This window comes from Megalobrama amblycephala, linkage group LG14 (genome assembly GCF_018812025.1).
Source record: "Megalobrama amblycephala isolate DHTTF-2021 linkage group LG14, ASM1881202v1, whole genome shotgun sequence".
Lineage (NCBI taxonomy): Eukaryota > Metazoa > Chordata > Actinopteri > Cypriniformes > Xenocyprididae > Megalobrama > Megalobrama amblycephala.
This window is the reverse complement of record NC_063057.1, coordinates 12912575-12924331: the sequence shown is the minus strand read 5'-3', so window position 1 is coordinate 12924331 and position 11757 is coordinate 12912575. Positions and strand designations below refer to the sequence as shown.

At 37.0% G+C, this 11757-nt stretch overlaps 1 long non-coding RNA gene across 1 annotated transcript; it reads right to left on the bottom strand.

Annotated features, from left to right (window-relative positions):
- Window positions 1–1591: 1591 nt before the first annotated feature.
- On the bottom strand, window positions 1592–10811 carry LOC125244329. Its single transcript, XR_007179312.1, has 4 exons — window positions 10165–10811; window positions 8487–8781; window positions 6886–6982; window positions 1592–2452 (listed from the first exon to the last, which is right to left on the bottom strand). It is a non-coding gene; the product is annotated as an uncharacterized LOC125244329 (long non-coding RNA).
- Between the last annotated feature and the right edge of the window lie 946 nt (window positions 10812–11757).

Here is an 11757-nt window from a genome sequence, read left to right as displayed (position 1 = left end):
TTTATCTTAAATTCAGTCTCACAATTACCTTTTTTTATTTTAGACTTTAACAGTCATTATAGCAAAATAAACCCCTTCCAGGTGATGCAACATGATCCTGATTTTTCCATAATAACTGGCTTATCCCTTACCTAATCATTTATACAGTAAAAACATATATTGTTTTCACTTTCACACATTCTTTATAACAGAAAAAATAGAATGTAATTTATAAAAGTGCCATGTTTGACCCACAGGGACCAAACTTTCATGGGTGGGCTTTTCCCTATATACTTGGCAGTGTAAAAATGTGTTTAATGGGCGCCCTTGTTACAGGGTGTGAAATTGTGATACTTTGGCTGGTATCGTAATGTAAGACATAATTAAAGTATCCATACTATTCCGTACTTCATCTTAAGATGAAGAAATCCAGTGGAAATAAAGCTTGTGTTTGTGGGGCTATTTTGTGTCAGCTGTGTGTGAGTAAGCTTGTGCGTCTGTGTGGCCCCGAGTTGTAAAATGTTTTACATTCCACGGATTAAACGGATTAAACTGTGGCATTAGTCAATGGAGACCTCCATCACACTTTCTCACTCATACTTGCACACAAAATAAGGACTCAGATCAAGCCTCATTCATAACCACTGGGCTTGTCTCCAAAAAAGAAAGAGACTCTGATCTAAAGTAAAAAAATCGGTGTAGTGCAGGATGAGTCATCAATATTTTTTTCTATGTTTTGCAAAAGAAAGTAAATTTTGAAAATGATTTCAGTCTGATTAAAGTGAATTTAGTCAATGTTCAGGAGTAATGCTAGGATAAAAATAGCATCAACTCAAAAGGTGCAAGTTCTGTGGAAAAAAAGAGTCCATTGTTTATTGTCAACAGTGTAGTGATGTATGAAGCACAGTTCACACAAAAGTCGCTTTCAAACCAAGAAGCTTTCTGTTAGTCAACCTGAATCTGCGTGACCAACTTTTCGACAAAATTTTTCGCCTTCACATGAAATTTCCCATTTACCTGGATTCCTATTTAAATTACTAGATTTTGCCTGCAGAAATTTGCATAACAACGGTAAATGTGACCACCAGTGTTGGGGGTAACACATTAAAAGTAATGTGAGTTATGTAATCAGATTATTTTGTTCAAGTAACTATGTAAAGCATACTTTTAAATTTACAAATTTAACAAAATATCCTAGTTACTTTTTCAAATTAGTAACACAAGTTACTTTGTTTTCCTATTTATTGACTGATACCTTTTTTTCCTTATTTCTTTCACTTTTGGTGTGAAAGGGCCTTTACATATGCCAAAAATAGAACTTTTGGTCCTTAACTACTAAGTACTTACACCAAAAAATAAGTACAATTTACTTATTGGGTTCATATTGAATTGCAAAACACTTTTGCTGCTATTGAGGTGGGATACGGGTAAGGTTAGGGAAAGCTTTGGTGGTATGGGTAGGTTTAAGGGTAGGGGTAAAGTGTAAGGGATGGGTCAACAGTGTAATTATAAATGTAATAACAGAAATTAATTACAGATGTAATTACATGCAGGTGTTTTTAAAATATAAGTACAATGTAAAAACATGTATGTACACAATAAGTGCATTGTATCAAATGATTAATTTAAATGTAAGTACATAGTAGTTAAGGCCACTTAATATAAAGTGGGACTGAACTTTTTATTTATTTACTATATTAAAAAAGAAACAAGCACGCCCAGCTCAGATGAAAAAATGTAAAGCAAAAGTAATGTAATGCATTACTTTCCATTAAAAGTAACTAAGTAACACAACTACAGGAAGTTACTTTTTTTAGGCAGCAACAAAATGTTGTAATGTATTACTTTTAAAAGTAACATTCCCCAACACTGGTGAAAACACCTTAACACAGACTAAAAGTCACTAAACAGTTTTTAATCTATGGCATTTTTTAAAATGGTGCTTATGTTGTGTGACGCTGAAAAAATAGCACTGTAACAGTCAAACACATCTGCCTACATAGAAAAACTATTTAAAACAGGACAGATTGTATGAATGGCTCATAGTCCTGTTGGTTAATATTGCCAAGATTAGCTGTAATGCAATAAAATGTCCATGAATGGAAGCTACAACCAAGTGTTTGGCTCAGTCTTCCTGCACAAATTATATTAACCATTCACATTCTAACATTCCTGGCATCACTGTATTACATTCACACAAACCACTGGTTACCCTCTATCAATGTCAAATACAAATGGGACAAAATAATAAGTAATGGATTCAAGTGGAAAAGCCATATTCTGGGTTTGCTCTGGTAGACAGGATTCTGAGTCTGGTAGTTTTGCTTCTCTGTGGGGGTCTGTGGCCCGCAGGCTCGCTGCTGCTGATTTTGGCTTTCTGGGAGGTCCGCCTTCACTGCCTTGTGTTCTGGATGGTCACGGGTGGATGGAGGCTTTACTCACTGCAGATTGAGGTACATGAGGCTAATGTGAGCTAATGGAAGGAAGCAAGAAGGAAGTTTTATTTTTAGTGTGTGTGTGATATGGAAATAGGTAGAGGCACGTTGTTGAAGTCAAAGAGGTTTATAATACCTTAAAGAAGCTATGCGTTAGCATCTCAGTGGCAGTTACTGTACATTTTATTACATACTTTTATTCACAGACTTTGCATTCAAAGTATGCATTAGGCATATGTTATCTATGTGACTGTTTAAAATCTGCCATCTTTGCTCATGAAATGCAGTTGTTTTATATCCAATCATCTATTGTCAGTTCGGTTCACCATTGAATCAAGTCCACCTAGGACCCCAAAGAGATTCCTTTGGCTTAAAGAACTTTTAGGTACTTAGTTCAGTGCCTGATTAGAAATCTTAAGAAATTTAAGAAAATCATTTTATGATGTTTAGTTTGTTTTTGTGAACTGTTAATACTACTCTTAATGTCTTTGTGCAGTTAATCGTTTGTGAGTTTTTTTTTAGTTAGTATACATTTTGAAACTGTTCAGCATAGCCAGTTAGCTAAGCTTGCTAAGCTTTACAATGTGTACATTTATGTTTTGTATGTTTTTTTGTTTAATTAGGCATTATAAATGGATAATAACAGGATTCTTAGACTGTAATGAATTGTTTATGATACCATAAATGTGATTAATCACCCTGAAGCCACTGGAAAATTACGTCACAAGAGTCCCAAGCCGTTCACTAGCGATTATCCTGATTTCACCTACTACTTTAGATAGGATCTGAAAAATGGAAGATTTCAGGTCAAAACTCTAAACCTGCTCAGCATCACTGTCAGTGCACATTGGCTTGAGTCCTTTGTCCATGTGAAAAGGCCTAAATTTGGTTCCATGGACCTGATCTTTCCGGCCCAGAGAAAGGCGCTAAACCCTGAACAAACAGAGGTATATCTGCGACCCTTCAGGCTAGTGGAGTTCCGTTTTCTCTGGGTGGCCATTGTCAGAGATCGGTTTACACACACACACACACACACACACACACACACACACACACACACACACACACACACACACACACACAGTCTCTCACGCCTGCAGGGAGGAAAATGTCAGTTGCACCTCATTGTTTGTCTAAGCTTATTCAATAGTTTTCAGTGATTTTGACAAGCCTTTTTTCATAAATGCAAAGAGCATTTTCTTCTCTCAGATTCTGATTAGTTTGAGGGTAAGCTGATTAAAACCTCCTCCCAACGTTAAACCCGTCAGCTGAAATTGTATTTACACTCATTTGGCTTTACGCTAAATGTGAAACTCTATCTGCCTTTCAGAATTTCTCTGAGATAAGCTTTATTTATACTATATATATATATATATATATATATAGCTTTAGTTTATATATATAACTGACTCTCAGGACATGTAATTTCTTTATTTAAAATCTACCTGAATGAGGCCTGAGATTCCAGAGAATCCATGAAATTAGATCCATGTTACGTAAAATCTAATTAACCTCTAGCCTTTATTACTTTCGTGTATTTCGAGGTTGCCACATGTGAACAACTGTTCGCTTCATTCAAGACTTTCCCAGCCTGACCCACTTTACGAGCATCTCAGCAAACTTCGCTGTCCCCACACACTCTCTGGACTCAGATGTTAGTTTGACCTCGAGGATGAGCAAAGTTGCTCTGATCTTCTTTGATGCGCCTCTATGCAGTGACTTCTAAACTCACACTGACATCGAAACCTCATTGTCAGAGCTTTTGAACTGAATGTGCCTTGTGTAATAAGTGGGTCATGGATTTAAAGGTATTGTTTTAATGGTTTTGGGAGCTGACAGCTGCTGTATCCTCTGATGCCAGTGTGTGTGTGTGCAAAGGGATTTTGGCTTTTACAATTTTTTTTTTTAATCACTTTGGAAAATGTTCTTAAAAGTATGCCTAAGCTGATTCTGGGCAACAAAATCTGTTTTTCTCTCGTATAGAGGGACAGCTGAGTTCCCAAACATTATAGTATTCCCCGACCTCATTTCTTATGCCATTAACTCAAAGAAAATTAAAATTCAGTCATCATTTACTCACCCTCAAATTTTTCCAAATCTGTATGAATTTCCCCATTGATTTCCAATGTATGGAAAGAAAAATACTATGGAAGTCAATGGGGCCCATTAACTATTTGTATACAACTTCTTTTGTGTTCAGCATAAGAAGGAAATTCATACAGATTTGGAAAAATTTGAGGGTGAGTAAATGATGACAGAATTCATACAGATTTGGAAAAATTTGAGGGTGAGTAAATGATGACAGAATTTTAATTTTCAGGTGAACTATCCCTTTGAGTTAATGGCATAAGAAATGAGGTTGGGGAATACTATGATGTTTGGGAATTCAGCTGTCCCTCTATACCAGGGGAAAAACAAATTTTGGTGCCCAGAATCAGCTTAGGCATACTTTCAGAACTGGATGGATGGATGGATGGATGGATGGATGGATGAATGGATGGACGGATGAATGGATGGATGAATGGATGGATGAATGGATGGATGGATGGATGGATGGATGGATGGATGGATGGATGAATGGATGGACGGATGAATGGATGGATGGATGGATGAATGGATGGATGGATGGATGGATGGATGGATGAATGAATGAACGAATCAACCAATCAACCAATGAATCAATGAAACAATGAATGAATGAATGAATCAATCAATCAATCAATCAGTCAATGAATGAATGAATCAATGAATGAATCAATGAATGAATCAATGAATGAATGAATCAATCAATCAACAAATGAATGAATGAATGAATAAATCAAATGAATGAATTAATAAATTAATGAATGAAAGAATGAATCAATGAATCAATCAACAAATCAATCAAAGAATCAACCAACAAATGAATGAATGAATGAATCGATTAATCAATCGATCACGATCGATCGATCAATCAATCAATCAATCGTCTACACACCCCTGTTAAACCAGCTGTTTTTTTTTTTGTGATGTAAATAATGTAACAAAGGTACATCATATCAGAACTTTTGCACTTTTAATGTAAAAATTACAACCAACGCAATGTCACTTAAAATCAGTGACATTTCAGAGAGAAAGAAAAAAATTTTTTTTTTTTTTCCACACAATTTTTATAATTGGGTATGTGGCTGTGATCAGAATGAACCAATCAAGCTCATGTGAAATAGCTCATGCTTGTGTAAAGTCAGTCAGTCTGTCTGTCTATCTATTTTTATAATCAGATGTGTATACATGTGTGTTATACTTGATATAACCCATTAAAAGCTTTTAGGTGTGCCAAATACATTCTGAACAGCATTTACACTTTCATTGTGAATAGATAAACAACACTCAAAACATCTCGTCGGGTTAAGACACTGCTTTTAGGTATGAGATAGTGATTTTACCATGGTTAAGGAGTGATGTTAGGCGCAACATAATTTTAACAGGAACTTTTCTCAGGCATACTGGTGCATACTGGTAATTTCCAGTTTAGTTCCTCTGTCTGATCAGTCCTGGATTGTGTAACTGATGACTGTTAATGTGTATGTTCCCAGAGCAGGGCTGAGTTATTGTGCTATACATGACCTCCCGTGCTTTTTAACGTTTTAGCCTGGCAACAGGCAATTTTTTTTCACTAAGAGCAGTCTGCGATTTAAGCCACCTGAACAAACTGGACTCATTCAATTAGTGTGTGAGTGCATGTGTGTGCATTTGTGACCGTGAGATGTTTATCTTTGTACGGCTAGTGTACATGGTTGTTGTATTAGTCTCTGTCTGCAAATGTTCTCTGAGTAGGGTGGATTTTTACGGACAATGCTCATCATTAACTGCGCTTCTCTCTTTTCTGATTGCCACCCATGAAGAGAAACTCACCTTAGAAGGAAAAGTCTCACTGTCTTCCTCAAACAAACACACACTCACACAATCACAGAGAGTTCAGACAGTCTGGGAGTCTCTCTGACACACACATCAGTCATAGTCCTATCTGCTTATATGCATCACAGTTCTCAGCTGCTGGCCTGACATTTTTGTACATTTTTCAATCATTAATCAAAACACAAAGATTGATTTTCTTTATTTAAATTACAGAAACAATGGTAATGTTCATGATTTATTGTTGTGGTAACCTCTGCCGTTGCTTACAATAACAATGAATAAGGATTCTTCTGGGAAGTCTATTGTTCTCCAACCGTTTAACGTTCAATAGCATGTTGTTTGACCACACAAGCTATTCAAATTGGCTTTCCTTCATTACTCATGCACAGTGTCTTAACCAGATGAGATGTGAAAAGTTTCAAGTGTTGTTTAGCTATTCACAATGAAAGTGTAAATGCTGTTCAGAATGTATTTGGTGTTTAACATGCATGATTTGCAGAGGGAAACATCACATTCCGAAAATGTTTCAATAGTGGTACATAATTGCACATTACGTATATTGAATAAATATTACCTTGGAGCAAGTGGAACTCAGATGTGTTGCTTGAGATTAGGGAAAAACAAAGACGATGTCAGCAATGTACCAGCTGCTTATTGCTGCTCCTTAGTGACTATGGAATGAAATCATCAGCATTTTAATAAACAGCACAGATATTTAATTGCATGGTTACCACCTCTCATTACTTCTTGGTTCATCAGATCTGTTTTTATTGATGTTTGTTAAGGCAGGCGTCTCTATTGCTTACTTATACTTGGGGTTAGTGATTTTTTAAACTCATGACTTGTCTGTGTAGAGTCATGAATGATACGAATGGCATAATAAAACTAGAGGCTTTCTGAGATAGGATTTCAAATTGTTGACTTTCTCAAGCCAACATAATCACTGTGCTCTACCAACTTATGGTGCAAAGATCCTTGAATATTAATAATCACAAAAATATAACGATCTACACTTTTTACCATTCAAAAGTTAGGGGTCAGTAAGATTTCTTTAATCATATTTATACTTTTATTTAGTTCAGGATGCATTAAATTGATCAAAAGTGACAGTAAAGACTTATTTATGTTAAACTAATATTTATAATGTTACAAGAGATTTTTGTTTAATATAAATTTTTATATTTCATTCATTTGAACATGTGACAGTGAAGACTGGAGTAAAAGAAAGTTCCCACCACAGGGATAACAGGTTGGAGCCCTCATTATATATATATATATTTTCATTTGTGAACATGAATATCTCAAATTTGTGCAGTTTGTTGGGCAGAAGTACTTTCTAAGCAATTGGACTCACAATTTTTGCCTGGTAGACAATAGCTGTGTCCCAATTCAGAGGCTGCATCCTTCGAAGGCTGCACTCGAAGGTCAAATGTGTTTGAGAGAAAATGGCGAATTATACTTTTGAATGTAAGTATTGTTAGGTTTCAACTTACTCAAATATCTAACGATACAATTAAAAAAAAAAAAAAAAACATTTTAAAGCTGTTCAAATGTTGACATACTTTACCAATATGCGATTTTATAGATGCAAACATTACCGCTCTCGTCAGTGGCACCTGTTACAGTTTTTAGGCGATTAGAACAATCCACTGTAGATCGTCCCATTTAACAACATTTGGTCTGGCCTACGAATGATGCAGTCTCTGAATTGGGACACAGCTATTAACATATCCCTACCAAAACACCTTAGCAACTGCACAGCAAAGACCAGGCAACCACCTGAAACAAATATAGTTTGTGTTTCTGCTTACGTCTTTAATTTCAAAGTAAAGTTATTCATCATTTGGTCTTATCTTGTTTGTTGGCCTGAGACGTTGGTATTGCATTGCCGATTGTGGCAGTAACATGAGCTTTTTCACACCGTATAGATGCACGTTTGGAAACTGGGCAGCAGGTAGAGGACCAGTTACACATTTTTTTTTTTTTTTATATGGCTCCAAATGCAGTTTCAGGTTTACCCGTTCAGCCCGAAGACTGCTCTCTGGCTGCCTAGACAGACGCTCTCTTTCACATGGCCATTCACACGCATTATTCTCACTGTCTCTGTCTCAGTAACATATACACATTCACTCTCTTACACACAGATACATGCTATTCATTTTGTTCAGCTGATACCTGAGCAGTTGCGACCTCCAACAGTCACTGAGACCTGCAGTTGGCTGTCCTGAAATCAACCTCCTACTTCCTCCGTCCTTGTTGCACTCATGGGAATTTTCCCAGTCCGACTCCAGCCACAGAGAGCGGCCTGGCAGATGTAAGACGGGGGTGGGGGAGAAAGCGAGAAACAGACACCACAGCCTCTCACGCACTGGAGATAAAGCTTCACCTGCTTGCCCTGGCTTGTGCCTTTCTCTGGTCTCTGGGTGTGGTGGGTGTGCCACAGAGAGACATACCTGACATTCCAATGTGCCTGTAAAAAAAACAATAGAGGCAAAGATGAGATGGGGATGTTTGGGTTCAGAGATGTTTAGTGATTCCCGGACAGTTTACTCACTGGGGGTGAATAGCAGAGGACTCTTAATGGCTTTTAGCACTAAGCTTAACCCTGGGTAAATGGGTAAAACCCCTGGGTTAAGTAACGTTTCACACTCCAGAGCAGGGTTAGGCTCATTTTTGTTGCAGTAAACCCTGAATTGCACACGTTTACAATGTGAAACAATGCAATGCTAAAATGTTATAGAAAAATGTTTCATAACAGACAGCCAGTCGTAAGCCACCTCAGTGCTCAGTGCTGTTTTCAATTATTTTAAAAGTAATTTATTGTGATGTCAAAAATGTTCAGCAGCCATTAAATAAGAGCAAAATAAGCAGTATTTATAACATTTGCAACATTATAAATTTGAATGTTATGTGTGTGTGATTAATTATACATGTATATAATAATCTATGCATTTACATTTTTTAATTTATATTTGTTCATTTAGCAGATATTTTGAAGAATGTCAGTCATTTTTCCTATACTATGGAAGTCAGTGGGGCCCATCAACTGTTTGGTTACTGACATGCCCTTTAAATTATATGGTGTGGATTAGGGATGGGTATAGTTAAGGTTTTAAAGGACATGAACAAAGAAACAAAGTAAAACAAACTAACAAATACAATAAAACAAAGATACAAATGAAATAAACTGCTTTCATTTGTTCATGTGTTCAGGTAATATAGACCTAGCCTATAGAAGAAATCTAAGTAACCAAATGTAAAATAACAATGCATGGTTTTCGCTGTATAAATTAATAGATTAATGTTTAATAAAGCTAACTATATTCAGATGAAGAGCTGTGAGTGATTTTCTCGTTGCATTTTGTTGTTTGATTGCATAATCATCAGAAGGTGACTGCTGTCACTTTAAGACAATAGATATTAACACACATCGGATTTTCTCCCAGTTGTTCATGTACACTTACGATATAAACTGCGTTTAAGTGGCTAAACGCGCTCCAATCCGATCATTTTAACATACTTTTGTGTGTATTTGATAGTTTGGACGTGCATCTAAAGCCCAAAATGTAATTTGTTTGTCTATTTGCGATCCATTTTGGAGCGCGCGCCGCACACACAATTCAGCCTGAGGAACAGCGTCTCTTGCGCGAATTATTGTGCTTTCAACGTTTTAAAAATAATAATTATCAAACATTTACCGCAATTTAGCAAAAGGAAAGGCTGCATTTCACAACAATCACCGGTTGTGCTGATTCTGACGTTACGTTTGGGTTTAGGGAGGAACGAACGCGCACAGCTGTGAAGAGAATGAAGGCGTGCTAGACGAAACGCGGCTAGTTTTTAATAGTTTTACCTCAGATATCTTTTTCTGATCCTTGGAAGCCTTAATATCACAGGCCTAAAGTGTAAAGCTACCTAAAGTAGCAGACGTTTAGTTGTTTAGTTCTCCAAACAGGGCTTTTATGTTGTGAGCGACTGCGCGTGCTGTAGCTCCTGAGCACGTGAGCGCGATCTGATTGCGAAAGCAAACATGCATCATAGACAAATGTCCTAATATTGTTGCATACAGACACAGCTGGCGACTCTGGCGAGATAGAATTATAAGATAATGTCTATATAGCAATAATAAATGAATGTATTTTCTTCATAATTTCTCCAGTAGCCTACCGATAGCAGAACCGTTAACGTCAGAGCTTATCGATACACTTTCATAATTTAGCCCTGGGGCCAATTTAATACCGGGTTTCGGTACCCATCCCTAGGTGGATCCCTTCATTAATGTAAGTTTTATAAAGGATTTTCTTCAGTTGTTTGCCAGCTGAAAATTGTTTTTCTGCTAGCATAGAGAAGGTACTGTATATAAGCTATTTTAAAATAATGTGACTCAGATATTACAGTATAAACTTTTTGTCTCATATTTCGCAATAAAGCTTCAACTAAGCCAACATGATATTTCCCCGGAGCACGTGCATTCTGATCAGAGCCCGAACAAGCCCCATCATGACTGATGCAGGCTGGCCTTTGACGCAAGTATGAATTGTGTGTGTGGGAGGGCCAGAAGCTTATAGTTCATTAAACCCAAACACAAACCCAATTAAATTCCAGCCAGGTTCAGTCTCAACAGGACACGGACGCTTTGAATGAAGCCCTTCACTGGCTCTAATGAGGGGAAAACCCTCAATGTGACCTTGAGTTCTGCTCTCAGACACGAGATAGAGATCGTATCGGCCCCTCACGTGAGGCTTTGCGACGATGTTGCTGTAGTGTAGTGCACCTGAAAACGAAAAGGAAGAGCTGTTTGTACAGTCCTTGTTTTTTTGGAAGCCTGTTGGAGTTTAAGTGTGTTTCTTTGGCAGAGCTTTTCATGATTGCAAGAATGCATGCGTGTGTTTGCATACCTGGAAGTGATTACAGCAATACCGTGTGGTATTAGTTGCAGTTGTTTTGAGTGTGATGCAACGTTATTGAGGATGGAATGATAAGATAGGCCAAATATTTCACTTGATACTAAAATTAGCAGTTACATGCATACTGAGTGAATGGCCTGCACTTCGTGCCAACTATTAAAGGTATAGTTCACCTAAAAATAAAACCTATTCTTTGATAGTATATACATAATACTGCCATGAAATAAAGACATAAAAAAGGTTTGGATTGGCATAAGGGGTGTAAGTAAATGATGATTTTAGGTGAACTAACTCTTTAAACATACCAACAAACAGTCAAAGTCCAAATTCACGTTTCTCAGAAACTGGCCAAAACATGTCCAACAACCACAAGGGGTTTGTTTATATTAACATGAAGGAAATGCATGTGGAACAGGAATTTTTCTTGGCTGTTTGCATGCAAATGTTCAAATGCAGGCATGCTGTACACATACATACTCGTCCCTTTCACCTTCTCTCTCTCTCTCCACCCAACACAATCATTCTTTATTACTCAAGAC